This window comes from Ahaetulla prasina, chromosome 7 (genome assembly GCF_028640845.1).
Source record: "Ahaetulla prasina isolate Xishuangbanna chromosome 7, ASM2864084v1, whole genome shotgun sequence".
NCBI lineage: Eukaryota > Metazoa > Chordata > Lepidosauria > Squamata > Colubridae > Ahaetulla > Ahaetulla prasina.
The window spans coordinates 38,766,622-38,788,570 of NC_080545.1; the positions used below are offsets into that span (position 1 = coordinate 38,766,622).

General features: G+C 36.9%; 1 protein-coding gene across 5 annotated transcripts in view; it reads right to left on the reverse strand.

The window, feature by feature from the left end:
- The window catches only part of ZCRB1 (zinc finger CCHC-type and RNA binding motif containing 1), a 95,518-nt gene that overhangs the window by 45,454 nt on the left and 28,115 nt on the right, over positions 1-21,949 (reverse strand). The gene's annotated exons all lie outside the window — the stretch shown is intronic.

A 21,949-nucleotide genomic window follows, 5' to 3' on the forward strand; every position in this document is an offset into this window, starting at 1 on the left:
GAAAAGAAAAACAAGTTGGCTTGTTTCTTCTCACAGCGTCTGACAACTGTGGCTGAGCTAGCTGAGATCTACATTCCACCCACTGGCATTTTAATTCCTTTAATGTTTGCTTCTTGCAAAATCTGTGGCCGGCAATCATTCTGTTTATGAATAGGAGCACTGCAGTACCCTCTCCCTCTGAATGGAGCTGTTCCAGATGCTTGGTATCCACTTTCAATAAGCGTTTACTTTTGTGAATGAGATACAAAAGTATCCCTTTCATGGATACTGAACTTGTTGTGAAAACCACTCAGGCGGTTTTCTAAGTCAGTGAGGGAGTGCAGTTTGATTTTCTTATTGTGGAAAGTTTTTTTCTATTTTTGGAGATGATTTTGTGGGGGGAGGAACTCTAATATGTGTGGAAAATATTTAATTGGAGTAAAGTTGCTACTTTTGGTCTATTTTGTACATCATTAATTATACCTGCTTGGTGTCTCTTTTTAGTGAAGTGAGGAGGCAGTTTTTCAAATTGTTTAAGCATGGGGTTGAGCCTATTATTTTAGGGTTAATGTGGTTGGATAAATGGCGACCAACCATATGGTGGGAAGGCAGGTATCGTAAACTAAGGTTAATACTGGGACCAGAACCACCGCTGGACCGGGCGGAAACTGGAAAAAGGGGTATCATACAAGAAGAGACCAAAAGTGTAAAAAAGGAGGAGTTCCCAAATATATACGAGGATTTGGCACAAGTATTCAGTGAAGAGGAGTGTAAGGTCTTACTTCCACACCGTGCAACAGATTGCGCTATCGAACTGATACCTGGAGCTAAGTTGCCAAAATCTTGTCTGTATTCAATGACCCCTAAAGAAGTCGAGGAACTAAGGAAATACATTGACAAAAACCTAGCTAGAAGGTTTATTCGGCCTAGCCCGTTTTGCATGGCAGCACCCGTTTTGTTTATTCATTCATTCGCAGTGAGGTGGGCCCTCCTTATTTGGCGACATTTACTTGAAGAAGCAGACACTTCGTTCAAAGTCTGGACAGATCACCGGAATTTAGAAGCATTGCAGAATCCCAGAAAATTATCACCCAAACAGGTGCGCTGGGTGCAATATTTTAGGAGGTTCAAATTAAAAAGTGTAGTATGTGTGCTACCACTAAATCTCACCCTGGAAAGCCCCTAGGTTTATTACAGTCAGTAGCCAATCCCGGAAGGCCATGGGGTGAAATAGCGATGGATTTCATAGTCGACCTCCTGGAGAGTCAGGGCTACACAGTAATCTGGATTGTGGTGGATCTATTTTCTAAGCAGGCACATTTTGTACCTTGCAAAGGGTTACCGTCCGCAAGGCGGTTAGCATGGATGTTCATACAACACATTTATCAGTTACACGGAGTACCGAACCGAATAATATCAGATAGGGGAGTGCAGTTTACTGCACACTTTTGGAGGAACTTTATTAGGCTCATCAGTACATCTCAGTGACTAAGTTCAGCATTCCACCTTAGTACTAATGGGACCGCTGAAAGAGAAAATGTGATGATAGAATGCTACTTACGAAGTTATGTAATGTATCAATAATCGGATTGGTCCGATCTCATTCCGTTTGCTGAAGTAGCATATAACAATGCTGTCCATCGTAGTACTGGGTTCACCCCTTTCCAAATAGAGATGGGAAAGAAATTTAATGCTATACCAGAATTAGATCCCCAGGGGTGGGATCAAACATCTGTTAGTAGATGGGCAGAAAAAATCTGAGATGTCTGGCCTCATGTAAAAGAAGCGTTACAAAAGGCTGCTACCGAATACAAACGCAAGCGGATAAGAGAAGGAGGGAACCCAAGCCTTTTTGAGTAGGAGATCGTGTATATTTGTCCGCCAAATATATCAAACGAAGGCTGCCATGCAAGAAATTAGGGCCTAAATATTTAAGACCATTTACAATAATCAAAGTTATCAACCCTGTGACTGTTATGCTGAAACTCCCTCCACTGTTAGGGAAAATACATCCAGTGTTCCATAGCAATTTACTTAAACCTGTAGCAGAGGGGGAACCTACAAAACCACCTGGACCAATAACGGGACCGGTACGAAATAGCTGAGATTCTTGATTCAAAGGTGACAAATGGAAGACTAAAATATCTTATCAGGTGGAAGGGGTATCCCTATGAAGACTTGTCCTGGGTGGAGGAACATAATATTGATGCTCCTAAAATGTTAAGGAGGTTGCATAAACAATAGCCACATAAACAGGGGCCCACTAAAAATGATTAACATTCTGTTTATGTTTTATAGGTGAGCTCCTGGTAGAAGGGTCACCTGTCGAGCCCAGCTCCGGCTCAACACATGACACTACAGGGATACGGATCATGGGAGCAGCCCCTAATCAAAGATCCAAAGGGATGACATATCAAGGACTTGGTTGAGGGCTGCAGGGATTTGCGTTTGGCAAGCATGAGAAAGGAATCAGCACACTGGCGGCCGGGATAGAGGGAGATGAGGGCTGGGCATTAGAAGATCTGTTTGAGTTTCGGGATTTAGCAGATGATGTGGCAGCTGAGGCTGTCAGACAAGGAGGGAGAGAGCAGCCCGGCGTCCAATCAACGGAGCGGTTCAGCCATGGGACGTGGCATGAGCAGCGTGAGATGTTTGGAAGGGGCTGAGAAGCAGCTCTCAGCGCTGACTTTATACAGAGAGACCTCGACTTTTACTGACACCCGGTTTGTAGCAGACCCAATAAACGAAGTCACTATCGGAAAGAAAACCAAATTGGCATGTTTCTTCTCATGGCGTCTGACACTACTATAGCTGAACTAGCTGAGAGCCATCACATGCCAAAAGCGGAGGGAGCGCGGAGAGGTCATGTGTCCATGTGTGGGGGACAGTGGACATTGAATTATGGGTGTGGGCATGCATGCGCATGACCTTCCCCCACACTCCCCCTGTTTTTGGCACGCAACATCAAAAAGATTAGCCATCACTGGCCTATCCATTTCTGCATACTTATGTATTTTTCTTATTATCATTGGTTCTGAAGGGATATCTGCCTGTTTCCAATTCTGAGAAAAAACTATTCTGGTTGCCATTAATATGTGTAATATTACTGTATGTATTGAATTTTTTACCCATTTTCCAATCTAAAATGCTCAAAGGAAATAATTCCAGCTTCAATTCAATTTTTTGTTCAGTTATTTTTTCCAACTATTTTCTTATCTTATACCAATGTTCCCTATTTATAACCAGCAATCTGATGAGCAATTTGAAAACATCTTGGCCTATCTGGCTGGTGGTTAAATGTCAACAGTAGAACATTTTATAGAGGTTCTCCTTGTAAGCAGCTGACATTGTTATAGTTTTTCATCCATAATTTATCCCAATGGTCTAATTCAATACTGTATCCAAAATTTCTAGGCCAACTTATCGTCTCCTTCACATTTTCTTCTTCCATTTTAAATCTTAGTAAGAAATTATACGTTTTAGTAATTTTTCCCCCTGCTCCTAATAGTATTTTTTCAAGATCCAATTGTTCTCCAGAAATGTCATATTGTTCACAATCTTTTTTATTATTTATTTATTTATTTATTTATTTATTCGTATTTTTATACCGCCCTATCTCCCTAAGGACTCAGGGCGGTGTACAGCCATATAAAAACACAGAAATATACAAAATAAAACATTCAACTAAAAAACTTATTATAAAGGCCAAATATTTTTATATCTTGTTCTAATTTGAAGATATGGCCGTCAATCTTTATTCCTTGATTCTTTAAATCCTGATCCGATTTTAAATTTCCTCATTCATCTAATAGTTCCAAATACCTCACCACCTTATTTAAGTCTAATATATTTGGATAAATCATCGCCTTCAATGTTGATATCCAAATTGGAACTTTTATATAATGATTTTTCCTGATTTTTTCCCAAATATTTATCAAGGCATTTCTCACCAAATGTCTCTGAAAATAAACATGGGTTTTGTTTTCCTTCCCACAGAAATGCGTGTCAGCTGAGTTGGAGATCGTAGCCTTCTAATGTTAATACCCTTTTGTTGTTCAGTTGGATCCAATCTTTAAGCCACGTGACAGCCGCTGCTTGATAGTATAATCCCAGTCAGGGAGACCAAAATCGCCTTTAGTTCTAGAATCCTGTAAAAGTTTGAACAAGCTTTTTCCCCCAACCAAATAAATTTTGCTATTATTTTATTTAATTTTTAAAGAATTTTTTACCCAGTTTTATTGGTATTGTTTGGAAGAAATACAAAAATTTAGGTAATATATTCATTTTTATTGTAGCAATTCTGCCAATTAAAGATATTTGTAATTTTGCCCAATTATCTAGATTTTTTGTATCTGTTGTACTAATTTATCATAATTATCTTCTTTTATCGAAGAGCATTTCACCGTTAACCAAATTCCCAAATATTTCACTTTTTTGACAATTTGAATCCCCAATTTCTTTTCTAATTCCTCATTTTGCTTATTAGTAAGGTTCTTAGTATTTTAGTTTTTCTTTATTTATTTTGAGCCCTGCCACTTTACACTATTCTTCAATTAACTGTAATAATATAGATCCCATCTTTAGAGGTTCTTCTATAATAAAGGCCTAATCATCCACAAAGGCTTGTACTTTGTATTCCTCCTGTTTAATTTTCAGTCCTTTTATTTTCCGGTTTTGCCTAATATATTTGTATTAATATTGTTTATAATGATAATATAAATAGAAGGGGGGGATAGGGGACACCCCTGTCTCACCCCTTTGGTTATACTAATATCCTCAGTTGTTTCCCCATTATTACTTTTGCCGATTGGTTGGAATAGATCGCCCTAATCATTCCCGTAAATTTTTCCCTAAAATTCATAATTTTTAATTGATTAATAAGAAAGTTCCAATTTGAGAGAAACTGGGAGCGTCGGGGCGATACTCGTTGAGAAATAGTGAAGCTCCAATGAGCTTTGTAAAAACCAAACCAAACCAAACCAAACGCTATCAGGGTTTTTCGAACCGGAACCGTCTTGGAGGGATGGGGAAGAGAGAGAGGCACCTCGGAAGACCAGGAGGAACAGGCAAGTTCCTTGAAAGGTCAGAGGCAGCTCTTTGACCCTGCGGCAGGGGCGGCAGCCATTGAAACAGCCTCTACAAGCTGAGGCAACCGGGCTAAGATTTGAGCAGGAACAGTGATTGAATGCAGTATTGTTACCAGGTGAGTGACTGGCCAACTAACAGGTAAGAAGAAAAATTTTTTAAAGCTTGAAAGAAGTCCCAACCTGAAATTAGCGGCTAATTGGCTAGTGGGAATTCAAAGTGAAGGAAAACAAAAAACAAAGAGGAACTTTAAGATCAAAGCCCTAAAAGGAAAACTTTCCATCTGGATTTAAAATTGGACTTGGAAGAAATTAAAAATAATAAAAGAAAAAGAAAACTAAGGAAAAGCATTCTTTAACAACAAAAGTATTTAATTGAAGATGATGAAGTAATTATCTTTGTGGATTAACAATTGACATTTTGTTGCCGGGGGATTTGTGAATTGGAGAGAGACATCTGCTGGTTGAAAGAAAGCACTGCATTAGACCACAGTGGGAAACTACTGGAGGAGTATTTGTTTAAACAGCTGGAGCACGATTTCAAAAAGAAGTGGAAAGAATAAAGACTCAAATTGGAACGGTTTAAATGAACATTTGAATTGGACATTATTTGGAAATAAAGAAAAAAAGAGACATTATATGGATTTGAATTTGAATTATACATAAGCTAAAATAATAAATTCAAAAATCCTTTCTCTTTAAATTGATAACATCAATAAGTTGGGAGCATGAGTACGAGGAACTAAGGGAGATGTTTCAAAAGGTGTGAGAAGCGTTTAAGGGAAATAAAGAAGCAGAGGACTGGTTAGAATGTAAAAAAAGGAAAAAGAAAATATGAGACGCAAGAGGAGCAAGAATACAATGTTGAAAAGGAAATAATTGAACATAAAAACATAGATGATTACACAGGGATTGACAGTGACATAATAAAAATGAATAGGGGGAAGTATCTCTCAAAAAAGAAGAGAGGAGAAGGAAATGGGAAAAGATTGAGGGAGAAAATTAAAAGAGTAAAAATTAGAGAAAGGAGGCAGAAAGGAAGATACAAGAAAAAGAAAAGAAGATAAGAGAATGGGAGAAAGGGAGGAAAACATTAAGTAATGGAATTCTGGAGAGACTGAAAGAAAATGGTTAAAAGGGGAAGAAAAATGGATAGTAGAAAGGAAATTAAAACATCAATAGGTTGATTTAAGGGAAGGATACTAGTAGTAGAAACTGTATATAAGAAGTAAATTACTCACTCCAGACTCGGCTCGATCCTGTTAATTAAGCAGGACAAGAGGAAAACGCCCACCTCTGCTCAATTGATTCCGTTTTGAATAACTTAAAGCAGACGGGACAAATACAAGTGATCGATTACTGGGGAAGCAAGAAGAGAGCTGACTTCTACTCCTTTTTAAAAGGGGAAAACTTTTTCTCACTTGAACTTAGTGAAGGAAGAAATGGCGTCTGAGAGGAAGTGGATTGGAGGCTGCTTGTGAGAGAAAGTGAAGTTCGTCTTTGTGGATTTTAGCTGAATAGAAGCTTTCCAGAGGAGGCAAGGTGAAAGTTTTTATTTTACAACTTTAATTGGAGACTTTTTGAGACTTTGAGATTTTATAATTCTAATTAGAGACTTTACTTAAATTAAAATGGCTTTTAAGCCACCAAAAGTTCCCATGACGAGAAGGGGGTCTGAAACTAATTTAGAAGATATATTAAAGGAACAGAATAGAGTTTCTGAAGAGCGATTTAAAGAAATTATGAATAATATTCATGGTGTGAAGGATCAACTTAGGGAAGAAATTAAAGAGACTAATAAAAAAATTAGAGAAGATTTATTGATGGTTTTACAAGGTTTGGCAAAAAATTTGGAAGTAATGGAGGATAAAGTGGAAGTAATTAGTCAAGCAAATCAGTATTTGGATAATAAAGTTGGAGAGCTTCAAAATAAAGTGGATAAAAATGAGGATCATGTGGTGGTATTGCAATATAGAGCGTTGGAGAAGGCTTTGAGAATTAGGGGTCTTCAAGACCGGAAGGAAGAAGATCTTAAAAAAGTTATATCAGAAGCCTTAGCTGAAATGTTAGGCATGGACCCTCGAGAAGTTGATTTTCAAATTGATAAGGCTTATAGGGTTAATTCTTGGGTAGCGAGGCAGAAAAAGCTCCCAAGAGATATTGTAATTTATTTTTTAACTTCTACAATAAGAAATCAGATTTTGCAAGCTACATACCAAAAGAAATTGCAAATAGCAGAACAGGAGGTGTTGGTTTTGAAAGAGATCCCTGCTAAAATGTTAAAGGATAGAAGGATTTTAGGTTTTTACACAAGAGCTTAAGAAGCATCAGATTCAATATAGATGGGAGGTTCCAATTGGTTTAACAGTATTTTTCAAGGCAGGAGATATCGAATTGATACTGAATTGAAAGCAAAGATTTTCTTTTTAATGTATTGAAAGTGGATGTAGAAACAGTGGATAAAAGTCTTCAAGAGAAACAGAGTGGGGAAGCTGAAACTGCACCTGTGATATCAGTACCTCAAGAACAATCTCAAGAACAAAGAGTGACAAGGGGAGCTATTAGGCGTAAGGAGATGGAGGAACGACTTCAAAGACAGGAACGGGATTCTACTACTGAAGCTGTGGGAGGAGCCAAGTCGAAGAGTGAGGGTCTTCAGCTAATTGCTCAGAAGCTTCAAGAGGCCAGAGATGGCAAATAAATTTTTGACATGGAATGTTAATGGTTTAAATTCAGCACAGAAAAGAAGAAAAATATTCCATTATTTGAAACAATTTAAAAATGATGTGATATGTTTGCAAGAGACACATATAAAATTATCAGATCAGAAATATTTGATTAATTCGAAATTAGGTAAACATTTTGTTTCTTCTGCTCCGAATAAGAAAAATGGTATAGTTATATATTTGAAGAAAAATATATCAAGTAAATTAATTGAAACGGACATTCAAGGAAGATATATTGCTATTGAATTGATTTTAGAAGGAAAAAAGACACTTGTGATTGGCATATATGCACCTAATCAACAACAAGAAAAATTTTATAAACTGTTACATGAAAAATTGACTTTTTGGGACTATAAAACATTTATTATATTAGGGGATTGGAATGGTGTAATGGACATTAGAAGAGATAAAAGAACTCTTTCTAAGAAAATTCCTATGCATGCAAAATTGCCTAAATCTTTTTTTGATTTGATGGAAGATTTTGAGTTGAAAGATATATGGAGAAGGCAGAATTTTGATGATAGAGATTATACTTATTTTTCGGACAGGCATCAATCTTTTTCACGTATTGATTTTATATTAATTACCAATGACTTGCTTTCTAGGGTTAGGAAAACAAAGATATTTCCAAGGTGTTTAACTGATCATAGTCCGGTATGGATGGAGTTGCAATATGAAGGTGGAAGAAGATCATGGAGAATAAATGAAAATTTGTTTAGATATGAGGATAATGTAAATCAATGTAAAAAACAAATGAAAGAATTTTTTGATTATAATTTGGGAAAGGGAACTTCGATAGAAATGGTGTGGGATGCGAGCAAGGCCTTTATGAGAGAAAATTTGATATAAATAGTAGACAGAGGAGAAAACTACAAAAACAGCGTAGGGATTTAGAAGAGGAAATTCAGAGGAAAGAACAATTATTGGTATATAATCCACATGATTTAAAAACTACTGAAGCGATAAAGATATTACAGAGTCAATTTAATATGTTAATGGCAGATCAGGTGGCAACCAATATACAATATGCTAAACATAATACTTTTTGTAATGCCAATAAATCAGGGAGGTGGTTGACTTATATGTTAAGGAAAAGACAGAAAGCACGTACTATTGAAGGAATTGAATACAAGGGTAAAGTGCGATTTCAACAGGATAAAATTAAAAAAGCTTTCTTGGAATATTATACAAATTTATATGCCAGAGATACAATATTGAATATGGATATTGATAAATATTTGAAAGAATATAAGGTTAAAGGTTTAACTAATGAACAAAGGGAAGAGTTGAATCGGCCTATAACTTCTGAGGAAATTATTTTGGTAATAAAGCAATTAAAAATAGGGAAATCCCCAGGCACAGATGGACTTACAGCAATATATTATAAAAAGTTACAGGATGAGATAGTTGGTCCACTTATGGAGTTATTTAATCAGATATTGATGGGAGGAGGAGTACCACCATCATGGAGGACTACTTTTATTTCATTGATACAAAAGAGGATCAGGATTGTACTAAGCCTGGGAATTATAGACCGATTTCACTCTTGAATAATGATTATAAGATTTTTGCAAAAATAATGGCAAATAGGTTAATGGAAATTGTACAACAAAGGATTCACACTGACCAGTCTGGTTTATAAAGGGAGACAAATGAGGAATAATGTTAGGCAGATAGTGAATTTATTGGAATATTTGGAAAAGAAAATCAGATTCCGCAGCGTTTATATTCTTGGATGCAGAGAAAGCTTTTGATCGTTTGCATTGGGAATTTTTATTTAAATTAACAGACAAAATGCAATTTGGAAATAGTTTTACGAATACTTAGGGCAATTTATGGAGAGCAAACAGCTCAGATAATAATTAATGGTAGTTTGACAGATAGTTTTAAAATTGCGAAAGGAACAAGGCAGGTGTCCTTTATCACCTTTATTGTTTATTTTATCTTTGGAACCTTTATTGGATAAGATAAGAGAGTTAAGGAGATAGAGGTATTAGAATTAGAAGATATGAATATAAAGTTAGAGCATTTGCAGATGATTTGGTTGTTATGTTGACTCAACCTATAAATTCAAGTGTATATTTGTTGGAAGTAATTAATCAATATGGAAAGGTCTCAGGGTTTAAAGTGAATCAAAATAAAACAAAGTGTTAACCAAAAATATGATTAAGAACCAGAAAGAAAAACTAGAGGAAATAACAGGATTTGAAATTGTAAAAAAGGTTAAATATTTAGGAGTTTTTCTTACCTCATCAAATGTGAAATTGTATAAGAATAATTATGATGTGTTATGGCAAAAAATTCAGAAGGAAATGAATATTTGGAAAAAATTACAATTATCTTTGTTGGGGAGAATAGCAGCTATAAAAATGAATGTTTTGCCTAAATTCTTGTTCTTGTTTCACATGATACCAATAATTAAGAAAGATAAAAATTTGGAAGAATGGCAGATTGGAATTAATAAATTTATATGGGAAGGAAAAAGCGAGAGTCAAAATGAAAATAATGCAAGATACACGGGAAAGAGGAGGATTAAAATGCCTAATTTAAAACTGTATTATGAAGCAGTTGTTCTTTCGGTAATAAGTGATTGGTTTAATTTGACGGAGGAAAGGATTTTGAATATAGAAGGTTATGATTTATTATATGGTTGGCATGCATATTTATTGTATGATAAGAAAGTAGATAAAGCTTTTAAGAATCATGTGTTGAGAATTTCTCTTCTGCGTGTCTGGAAAAAATATTATTATAAGTTAAATTACAAAATTCCTATATGGGTATGTCCTCGACGCATGTAGAGAATATAAATATAGAACAGGAACAAGAAATGATTACTTATAAAGATCTTTTATACAATGAGAGGAAATTTACAACTAAAATTTTTGGATACAACAAAAGAAGAAGGGAGGAATTATACTTGGTTTCAATATGGACAGTTAAAGGCTAGATGGAAAGAAGATCAGAAAATTGGTATCATTCAAAATGAAGAAAATCTGGTTAAACAAATTAGAAATCAAACTCAGGAGCATATAAAGAGATTGTATACTGTGTTGATAGAAATAGATTCTGAAAGAGATTTAATAAAGGATTGTTTGATAAAATGGGCACAGAATATTCAAGAACCAATAATGTTGGAAACATGGGAAAAAATTTGGGTTAGAAATGTTAAATTTACATAGCGCAGAATTTAAGGAAAATTTTATAAGATGTTTTATAGATGGCATTTAGATCTAAGAAAATTATCATGTATGTATCCAGATATGCAAGCGAAATGTTGGAGATGTAATTGTGATGATGCTACATATTTTCATGTATGGTGGACTTGTAAGAAAATTAAGTCTTTCTGGATAAGAATCTGGTGGATTATGCAGAATGTTCTGAAGAAGAAGAAAAAGTTCCTACCATAATTTTTCCTTTTGGGAATAACAACGGACTCTACAGTGATTGAGACTAAGTTGATTTTGAACTTAATAACAGCAACGACTGTTGATTGGACAATATTGGAAGAAAAAGAATTACCCACAATAGAAGAATGGATATTGAAAGGTTCCAATTTGGCTGAGATGGCTAAAATCTCAGCCTTCTTGAAAGACAGTACTCAAGAAAAATATTTAAATGAATGGAAGAACTGGATTGATTATATTCAAAATAGATATCAGATTAAGAAATTTCGGATTGCTTTTGAATGAAGGATGTTATTTTTGATTTTAATGGAAGAAGTCAGGTTATGTGAGAGAGAAAGATTATAATTGTGTTAGATTTTAAAAATTTAATGTATGACTGTTTTGTTTAAGGAACTATACCTTGTGTTTGCTCCGGGAAGTCCGGGGGAGGTTTAGGAGGAGGGAGGAAAAATTTAATTGTTGTAAAACTTTTTTAATAAAAAAAAAAGAAGTAAATTAGAAGAAATATATAGATTATTGTAAAAGGGAAGTAAGCAAGGATGAAATGAAGTGCATGCAAGAATCAAAAAAGAAGAAATATAGGAGGCTTCTGGTGGCTTCCGTCTTCCGCGGAGGACGTCTGGAATGGCGTCCTGAACCAACTGTAAAAACTGGTGTAACAGCGGAGAACAGCTGTTAGCCAGCTTCAAAGGTTTTCTCTGGGTGAAAGAGATTAGCAAGAGTGGCTGGATAGCAGAAGATTGCCCCAGGGGCTCTGCTTTCTTATGCAGAGTCTCAGAGGGGTGCCTGCCTAACCCAGCCCTACTCCAGACTTGGCTCGATCCTGCTAATTAGGCAGGACAAGAGGAAGACGCCCACTTCTGCTCAATTGATTCCGTTTTGAATACTAGAAGCAGACGGGGACAAATACAAGTGATCGATTACTGGGGAAGCAAGAAGAGAGCTGACTTCTACTTCTTTTAAAAAAAGGGGAAAACTTTTTCTCACTTTAACTTAGTGAAGGAAAAAATGGCATCTGAGAGGAAGTGGATTGGAGGCTGCTTGTGAGAGAAAGCGAAGTTCGTCTTTATGGATTTTAGCTGAATAGAAGCGCTCTATAGGAGGCAAGGTGAAAGTTTTTATTTTACAACTTTAATTTGAGACTTTTTGAGACGTTGAGATTTTACAATTGTAATTAGAGATGTTACTTAAATTAAAATGGCTTTTAAGCCATTGGGTTAGAAATGTTAAAATTTACGCAAGCACAGAATTTAAGGGAAAATTTTTATAAGATGTTTTATAGATGGCATTTAGATCCTAAGAAACTATCATGTATGTATCCAGATATGCAAGCAAAATGTTGGAGATGTAATTATGATGATGCTACATATTTTCATGTATGGTGGACTTGTAATAAAATTAAGTCTTTCTGGATAAGAATTTGGTGGATTATGCAGAATGTTCTGAAGAAGAAGATAAAGTTCCTACCGCAATTTTTTCTTTTGGGAATAACAACGGACTGAACAATGATTGAGACTAAGTTGATTTTGAACTTAATAACAGCAGCAAGACTGTTGATTGGACAATATTGGAAGAAAAAAGAATTACCCACAATAGAAGAATGGATATTGAAAGTTTCCAATTTGGCTGAGATGGCTAAAATTTCAGCCTTCTTGAAAGACAGTACTCAAGAAAAATATTTAAATGAATGGAAGAACTGGATTGATTATATTCAAAATAGATATCAGATTAAGAAATTTCGGATTGCCTTTGAATGAAGTATGTTGTTTTTGATTTTAATGGAAGAAGTCAGGTTATGTGGGAGAGAAGGATTATAATTGTGTTAGATTTTAAAAATTTAATGTATGACTGTTTAATGAACTATACCTTGTGTTTGCTCCAGGAAGTCGGGGGGGAGGGGGTTTTGGAGGGAGGGGGGAAGGTGGGGGAGGGGAAAAAATTTAATTGTTGTTCTAAAACTTTTTCAATTAAAAAAAAATGGCTTTTAAGCCACCAAAACCTCCCATGACGAGAAGGGGGTCTGAAACTAACTTGGAAGATATGTTAAAGGAACAGAACAGAGTTTCTGAAGAGAGATTTAAAGAAATTATGAATAATATTCATGGTGTGAAGGATCAACTTAGGGAAGAAATTAAAGAGACTAATAAAAAAATTAGAGATTTATTGATGGTTTTTCAAGGTTTGGCAAAAAATTTGGAAGTAATGGAGGATAAAGTGGAAGTAATTAGTCAAGCAAATCAGTATTTGGATAATAAAGTTGGAGAGCTCCAAAATAAAGTGGATAAAAATGAGGACCATGTGGTGGTATTGCAATATAGAGCATTGGAGAAGGCTTTGAGAATTAGGGGTCTCCAGGATCGGAAGGAAGAAGATATTAAAAAAGTTATACCAGAAGCCTTAGCTGAAATGTTAGGAATGGACCCTCGAGAAGTTGATTTTCAAATTGATAAGGCATATGGGGTTAATTCTTGGGTAGCGAGGCAGAAAAGCTCCCAAGAGACATTGTAATTTATTTTTTGACTTCTACAATAAGAAACCAGATTTCATATCAAAAGAAATTGCAAATAGGAGAACAGGAGGTGTTGGTTTTGAAAGAGATCCCTGCTAAAATGTTAAAGGATAGAAGGGACTTTAGATTTTTTACACAAGAGCTTAAGAAGCATCAGATTCAATACAGATGGGAGGTTCCAATTGGCTTAACAGTATTTTTTCAAGGCAGGAGATATCGATTTGATACTGAGTTGAAAGCAAAAGATTTTCTTCTTCTTTTTTTTTATAAAAAGTTTTATTTTAACATTCACATCCAATAACATATTTAATGTACCATCATATACAATTAATCGGACCTGCCCGGTCACCACCCCCTTCCTACTCTCTTCCCTTCTCTACCTTCTTCTACTTTCCACGACCATCCTCCCCTTCTCTTATCTACCTCCTCTCCTCCTTCCTCCCTACTCCTTTCTTCTCCCTCTTCTATCCCTCTTCCTTCCTTTCCTCTTCCTCCTCTTCTCTTTCCTACCTCCTTCTCTCTTCTCCTTCCCTCCTTCCCATCATTCTGAAATGATAGCCAGGCAGCTCCGATCTTACATTGATTATATATCTTCAATCATCTCTTTATATTAACCATCAATCCATTTTCTACCTCATCCCCCCCCCCCCCTTCCTCCTCCCCAGCCACCAGGACTTCCCAGAACCGAATACAGGGTATAAAACTAACAATCAAAAATTAAAATATAACACAAATCATAATCCATAGTCACTCCTTAAAACCTCAACTCCCCGATCTCAGAAATTTCCAATTGAGTTCATATTTGTTCTTCATTAAAGTACATAGTTTTTAATATCCAACCTTCATCAATCAGTACCAAAACAACGTTCCATCTTTTAATATTCACCAAGGATTCTTCTGAAATGTCTTTCTTCCTTAAGCAGTCTCTCAAGAATAGTTCATATTTCCAACTTAATTTCTTAAATTTTACTGTCCAGCCTCCAAAGATAAACAATAATCCATCTTTTCATATCTTTGGTATCATTTACATACATCAAATCAGATTACAAATATTATTATTAATCCTATATTATCTCCACAATATATTAGTTGTAATAATTAAAATCTTCACTTTACCTTACTTATATCAAATAACATTATTAAAATTACACCTATAACTTATCCAAAATATATCAGTTATAACAATTAAATTCTAGTTAACCATATAACAACATTACATCCATCTCTCAAATATAATATTTAATCCAAATTAAATTTTACTATCTATCCTCCAAATTAAACAATATTCCATCTTTCTATTCCTTTATACCTCAAATATATCAAATAGTACCCCTAAAATTACACATTTATATCCAAAATAAATCATTTACAAAAATTAACCATAATCATATATAATAAAATTAAACATTCTCCGTCCCCTTATCTTCTATCTTACACATTTTCCACGATCCATTCACCATTCAACTTAGCATCTATCGATTAAGGATTCCCAATCTTTAATACATTAGTGTAGAAGTCTCGTGCTTTAAAAACTGTATTAAGAAAATACTTTCTTCTTTTATAATTCACTGTTAAGCCAGCTGGAACCTCCCATCTAAAATATATCTGGTGTTTCTTAAGCTCATCCACTAAAAAGGCAAATTCTTTTCTCTTTCTTAACATTTTAGGAGGAATTTCCTTCATCATTATTATATCTTGTCCCAGTATTTGAAATTTATTTTTATAAAATGCTTGCAAAATTCCATACCTAATCTTCTTATTTGTAAAATAAATAACCACATCTCTCGGTAAACACTTCTGCCTTGCCAACCAAGAATTAACACGATAAATTTTTTCAATATTAACTTCAAAATCTTCTGGTTCCACTCCATCTATCTGAGCAAAGGCCTGAATAAAAATCTCTTTCAAATTTTCTTCCTTACATTCTTTTAATCCTCTCACCCTTAATTTATATTGTAATATAACCCTTTCTTCATCTGCCCTATCTACCTTAACCTGAATATCATCTATTTTATTTTCTAAATTCAAATTAATTTGAACTTCATCTATTTTCCTTTGCAAATCTAAATTAATTTGGTTAATTTCTTCCAGTCTTTCCTCTGTTTGAATACTAGATAGCAATAATGGATTAATTGATTCCTTTAATTTTTAATCTCCCTCCTCTGTTCTTCAACCATATCTTTAAAATCCAATATTTCTTTCTCCATTTCATCAAATTTTTGATCTATTTCTGAAAGATGAACCTCCATAGCTCCTGTAAAAAATTCCTTAAGCCATCTTTAATATCTTCTTTCAATTTCTGTATCTGAAGTGAGGAAATTGGCCCCGATGGAGAGGGTGCGCAACTTAGGCGTCCTCCTGGATGAACGGCTGTCCTTAGAAGATCATTTGACGGCCATCTCCAGGAGAGCGTTCTACCAGGTTCGCCTGGTGCGCCAGTTGCGCCCCTTTCTGGACCGGGATGCCCTGTGCACGGTCACTCACGCACTCGTGACGTCTCGCCTGGATTACTGCAATGCTCTCTACATGGGGCTCCCCTTGAAGGGCATCCGGAGGCTACAGTTAGTCCAGAATGCGGCTGCGTGGGTGATAGACGGAGCCCCTCGTGGCTCCCACATAACACCTATCCTACACAGACTGCACTGGCTACCTGTGGCCTTCCGGGTGCGCTTCAAGGTTTTGGTGACCATCTTTAAAGCGCTCCATGGCATAGGGCCGGGTTATTTACGGGACCGCCTACTGCTACCGAATACCTCTCACCGACCTGTGCGCTCTCATAGAGAGGGACTCCTCAGGGTGCCGTCAGCGAGGCAATGTCGTCTGGCGACGCCCAGGGGAAGGGCCTTCTCTGTGGGGGCTCCCACCCTCTGGAACGAACTACCCCCCGGACTCCGTCAGCTTCCGGACCTTCGGACCTTCCGCCGCGAGCTTAAAACATACTTATTTAATTGCGCAGGACTGAGCTAGATTTTAAATTTATGGGTTTTTAATTGGGTTTTATTTTTTATATTTTTTAATTATTGGGCTTTTAGAATAAGTTTTTTAATTGTTTTTTATATTGTATTTATGTGTTTTTTAAGTGCCTGTAAACCGCCCTGAGTCCTTCGGGAAATAGGGCGGTATATAAATATGATCAATCAATCAATCAATCAATAAATAAATAAATTTCCAGTATTTTAGAAGTAGTTAAATCTCTTTGCTTGAAAGCCATTTTTAAACTAAGTAATACCAAGAAGAAGGGAAAAAAAAGAAAAAGAAAAAGAAAAAAGAAAAATTGAATAAACTTTTCTTCTTAAACACTGTAATAAAAAAATAAAAAAGGATAAAAAATAAAAAATAAAAATTCCATTTTAAAAAATATCTTGTTATATTCTTCTTAAAGATTCCACGCCAGCAATTGTAATAAGCATTTCCTTAACTTTCACTTTCGATACACAAAACGCCATTTCCTTTCATCATCTCCAATCTTGACTACGAATACATTCTCTATCAGGGAGTTAAAATCTTGTTACAATCAAATGCTAATGCTCCAGTTTTCAGCTCTGTCCGCGTTAGAGTCCTTCAATAATCCATTTCAGTCGCGGAGATGGATGCTGCGTTTTGTTCTGCCATTTGGCAAAAGCGTTCCGGATTCTGGAGCTTTTTTTCGGGCTATCGAAGGAGTGTTCCTGTCGTGTCCCACTCCTCCGCTGACGGCCGAGTCAGGGAAATCCGAATCAGGCGTGCCTCTGCAGCTCTGCCAAAGTCCTAGCAAAGTCCTCAGGGCAGGCAGGAGACCAGAAAGTGACTTCAGCAAGATATGTTTAGACTTTGCCTAACTTAGAGACTGCCAGAAAGCAGATCCTTTATATAGGCCATGGGGTGTGGCTCCATGACTCAGCACTTATCCAGGCCTGCCCCTCCCTTCCTTCTGTTGCCTCCGTCTATCAAGTCTTCTGACGCGAGGGTCACTCCAGTCTGCAGCTGTTGGCAATTGACCTCCTTCAGGCTCACATGCTGTGGAGGAGGGGGAGGGGTCTAGTTGCTCCGTTTGCCTGGGCATGGAGCCAGAGCTGGGGGCGGGAGATACTTCCTCCTCTTCAGCCTGTCTGGGCATGGAGCCAGGGCTGGGGCCGGGAGGCATACTAGGACATTCCTCCGTGTTCGGAAGCAGATAAGAAGGCCCCAGCTGTGGTGAGATCGGATGAGACACAACAGTTCCCATCAAGCTACCAGGAATCTTCCTGGTGCTTTCCTGGGGCTCTACTTCAGCCCGAATGCTCACCTCCCCCTCTTTGCCCAAGGGAAGAGATTTCCAAGTCGCTTGACAGCAGATTAATGCTGTCTAAGCGGCTCTACAGAATCACACAGAACTGGCGGTCTGAGATAGCCCGCCATTAACGAAGCGGAGCCACCCGGAAGCCTAAAAGATTTTCTTTTTAATGTATTGAAAGTGGATGTAGAAACAGTGGATAAAAGTCTTCAAGAGAAACAGAGTGGGGAAGTTGAAACTACACCTGTGATGTCAGTACCTCAAGAACAACGTCAAGAACAAAGAGTGACAAGGGGAGCTATTAGGTGTAAGGAGATAGAGGAACGACTTCAAAGACAGGAACGGGATTCTACTACTGAAGCTGTGGGAGGAGCCAAGCCGAAGAGTGAGAGTTAGTAACTGAAAAGTTAGTAAATGATATAAGTAAGGATGAAATGAAATATATGCAAGAAGTAAAAAAGGAAGGAGTATACTGTTGAAGAAAAATAGACCAGCAGATGAAATATTAAAGATAGAATGATTTATAGGTGAAAATAATTGAAAGTGAGATATAAAATTGAATAAAATTGAAATGTTAGTAAATTATGTATACTAATGAAAGAGAAAAATAATTATTGAATTGGGAATAAGAATTTAAAGAAAATAAGAGGTGGAAGGTTGAAGTAACTAAAAGATTGTAAAGTAAAAATGGAGTAAGTTGAAATATATTGTTAATAATTAAAAATATATGAGGGGAATTCTGAGAAATACATTCAATAAATGGAGAAAAAACTGGGGTTGTCTGGACACCATAATGAAAAATACTGAATTGAAAATGAACACAGCAATAGAGAGAGATAAGAAGGAGTAGAGAGACAGAAGAAAGGGAGAAGGAGAGAGAGAAAAAGAAGAAAGGGAAGAGGGAAGGAAGAAAGGGAGGGGAAATAAGAGTAGGAGAGAAGGTTAAATAGGGACGAGGAGGGGGAGAAAGGAAGGGGAAGTAGAGAAGGAGTAGGAGAGGATGGAAGAAAGTAGGATGTCAACTTCACATTGTCAAAATGCGAGTTCCATAAGGAATCCTTGGACTATCTGGGCTACCGGGTGTTGAACCAGGGGATCGAAATGGACCCAGGAAAAGTAAAGGCACTGCTACACTGGCAACCCCCATGCACACGTAAACAGCTTCAAAGTTTCCTGGGGTTTGCACACTTTTACCGGCAATTCATCCCTTCTTTCGCGGAGGTTGTTGTCCCCTTGACGAAATTGCTAATGACTGGTCCATCTCCTACTGTGCGCTTATGTCTCAAAAAAATTGACGGACACAGAACGCAGGTGGGTGGTCTGGGAAAAAGATGCTTTTGCCGTACGATGGGCTCTTGTATCCTGGAGACACTTCCTGGAGGGAGTGAAAGAACCATTCGAAGTGTGGACAGACCACAAGAACCTCGAGGCTCTAAAAACCCCTCGAAAACTTTCCCCTAAACAGGTTCGATGGGCTCAGTACTTCAAACAGCTTAAGTTCAACCTCAAATACATACCAGGGGGGAAAAACCTTCTGGCGGATGCCCTATTGAGAAAGCCTCAATTTGACAGCTGGCAGGAGGAAATAGTTCACACGATGATCTCCGAAACCCAACCAGCAGGCCAAGCTCATGCTCAGGCCCACCCACGCCGTGGTTCCAACGTCCCAGAGGGCAAGTTATTGACAGAGCTAAAATCAGCCCTCACAGCAGATGCTTGGCTCAAAGACAACCTAACGAACTTGACCCTAAGAGAAGGACTGGTTTGGAAGGGGAGTAAGATTTATGTACCAGCCAGCATGTGACTCACGGTACTGCAGAAAAGTCATGACTCTCGACTTGGAGGCCACTTTGGGTTTTTGAAAACCCTCCATTTGACTAGGAGATAATTCTGGTGGCCAAAGATGAAAGCAGATATAGAATACTATGTAAAGAGCTGTGCCACCTGTGAAACCATGAAATCCAGACCAGGGAAGGCCCCTGGGCTTCTCCAAACTGTGGCTGAACCCACGAGGCCCTGGGAGGAGATTGCTATAGATTTCATCATTGAGCTCCTTGTCAGCGGAGGGAATAAAGTGATTTGGACGGTCGTTGATTTATTTTCCAAACAGGCTCACTTCACCGCCTGCAGCGGATTACCTTCGGCAAGAAAATTGGTGAAACTATTCGTGAAGCACATTTACAGATTACATGGAGTTCCAAAGAGGATAATATCGGATCGCGAAGTCCAGTTTACTGCCAAATTCTGGAGAGAGTTCCTGCAGTCCATTGGGTCATCCCAGGGACTTAGCTTCGCCTTTCATCTGGCCACCAACGGAGCTGCAGAAAAATTGAATGCAATGGTGGAACTGTACATTAGGTGTTATGTAAACTACCAGCAAGAGAACTGGGCAGAGCTGTTACTGTTTGCAGAAGTGGCATATAATAATGCAGTACATACTAGCATGGGATTCTTTTCGGATAACCACCGGCATGGATTTTGTGCCGATGCCCAAGCTCCCTATAGAATCTCCCACTTCCGTATCCCTGACGGTTTGGATACATTCATTGAACAAGGGGTGGGAGGACACTAAAAAAGCTTTGGCTGGGGACTTCTGGTTGGTGAGTTTGGACAACAAGAGGCTTGAGGAGCCAGCTCTGCTCTTTGACTCTCTTTTCTGGTGCTGGAGCAATCCTAAATTCAGGATACACGAAGCCTGAAGGGAAGCGTGTTGGAGTGGGGATACTTGAGAAGCGGTTTGGTGATAAGCGATCGCCAATGTGATGGAGAGAAATCCCGTTGAGTCCAGCAATCAAAAGGCTGGCATTTTTTAATGTTGGCCCCGAAGTCCTGATAGCCAACAAGTGGGAAGCAAGATCACTGACAGATTGTGGTGAGGAGCAAGGAGAGGTCAGTGCTAAAGAATCTGTGTAAGAGAAAATTAACAAGAAAAAGGTTCGCACTTCATTGTGAAGATTGATTGATCGTAACCCGAGAAGGCAGCTAAGAAGCTGGGGAGAAGGAGCAGAAAGTGACTGGGGAACGATTGATAGCCTGAAAAAGGCAGGACAGTTTAACAAACAAAGTAAGAGAAGATAGTAATCCGTGATACCTTTTGAACATTAGATTTCAGACTTTAAACTTTTAACTTTGAAACACTGAGAACTAAATACTAGTTATGAGGCTGCGAGCTTTGTTTTTTTTTTTTTTTTTTTTTACTAGAAGCAGCTGGAGTAACAGAAGTGGAGAGCGTCTATAGCAAAAAGCATTACTCAGCAACTTATCAGCATAATAAAGAAGACTGAGTTGATGGGAACCTTTGAGAGACCAATACATTAATAAGATAATATATTGTCTATTTTTATTATGGCTGTGAACCGCCCTGAGTCCTTCGGGAGAAGGGCGATATAAAAATCTAATTAATAAATTAATAAATAAATAAATAAATAAATAAATAAATAAATAAATAAATAAATAAATAAGAAACTGATGAATTGATGACTCTTTTACTTTTTGTCTACTTTTGTTTGTTGAATCTTTTTTTGTTTGTTGAAACCGGTTTTTTTTCCCCTCTTTTTCTACTGGATATAACAACCTGAACACTTTTTGGAAATCATTATCATTATTTAATCCACTTAAACCATTAATTTACTTGTTAGAAGGCTAATTAAGCCAGCTAAGGAATTGATTATATTTAAATATACTAATATATATATCTATTATATATTAATTGACTGAAAGAGTTAGATAATTTATCTTATACATTGATACTTCTCTAGTTTGTTTTTGCTCTTTCTTTTCTGTATTTTTTTAAACTATATATAATCATATATATACCTATATATAACTTAGATTTGTTGATTACTATATATTTTGATTACTATATTAATATTTATATATAATACTTGTTAAGATTTATATTCATAACTTAAACTGTAAGGTATTGTTATAATTAGTTATAGCTAGATTTGCAAAAAAAAGTTTCATATAGATATTTATAGTTAGGCACCTCAACC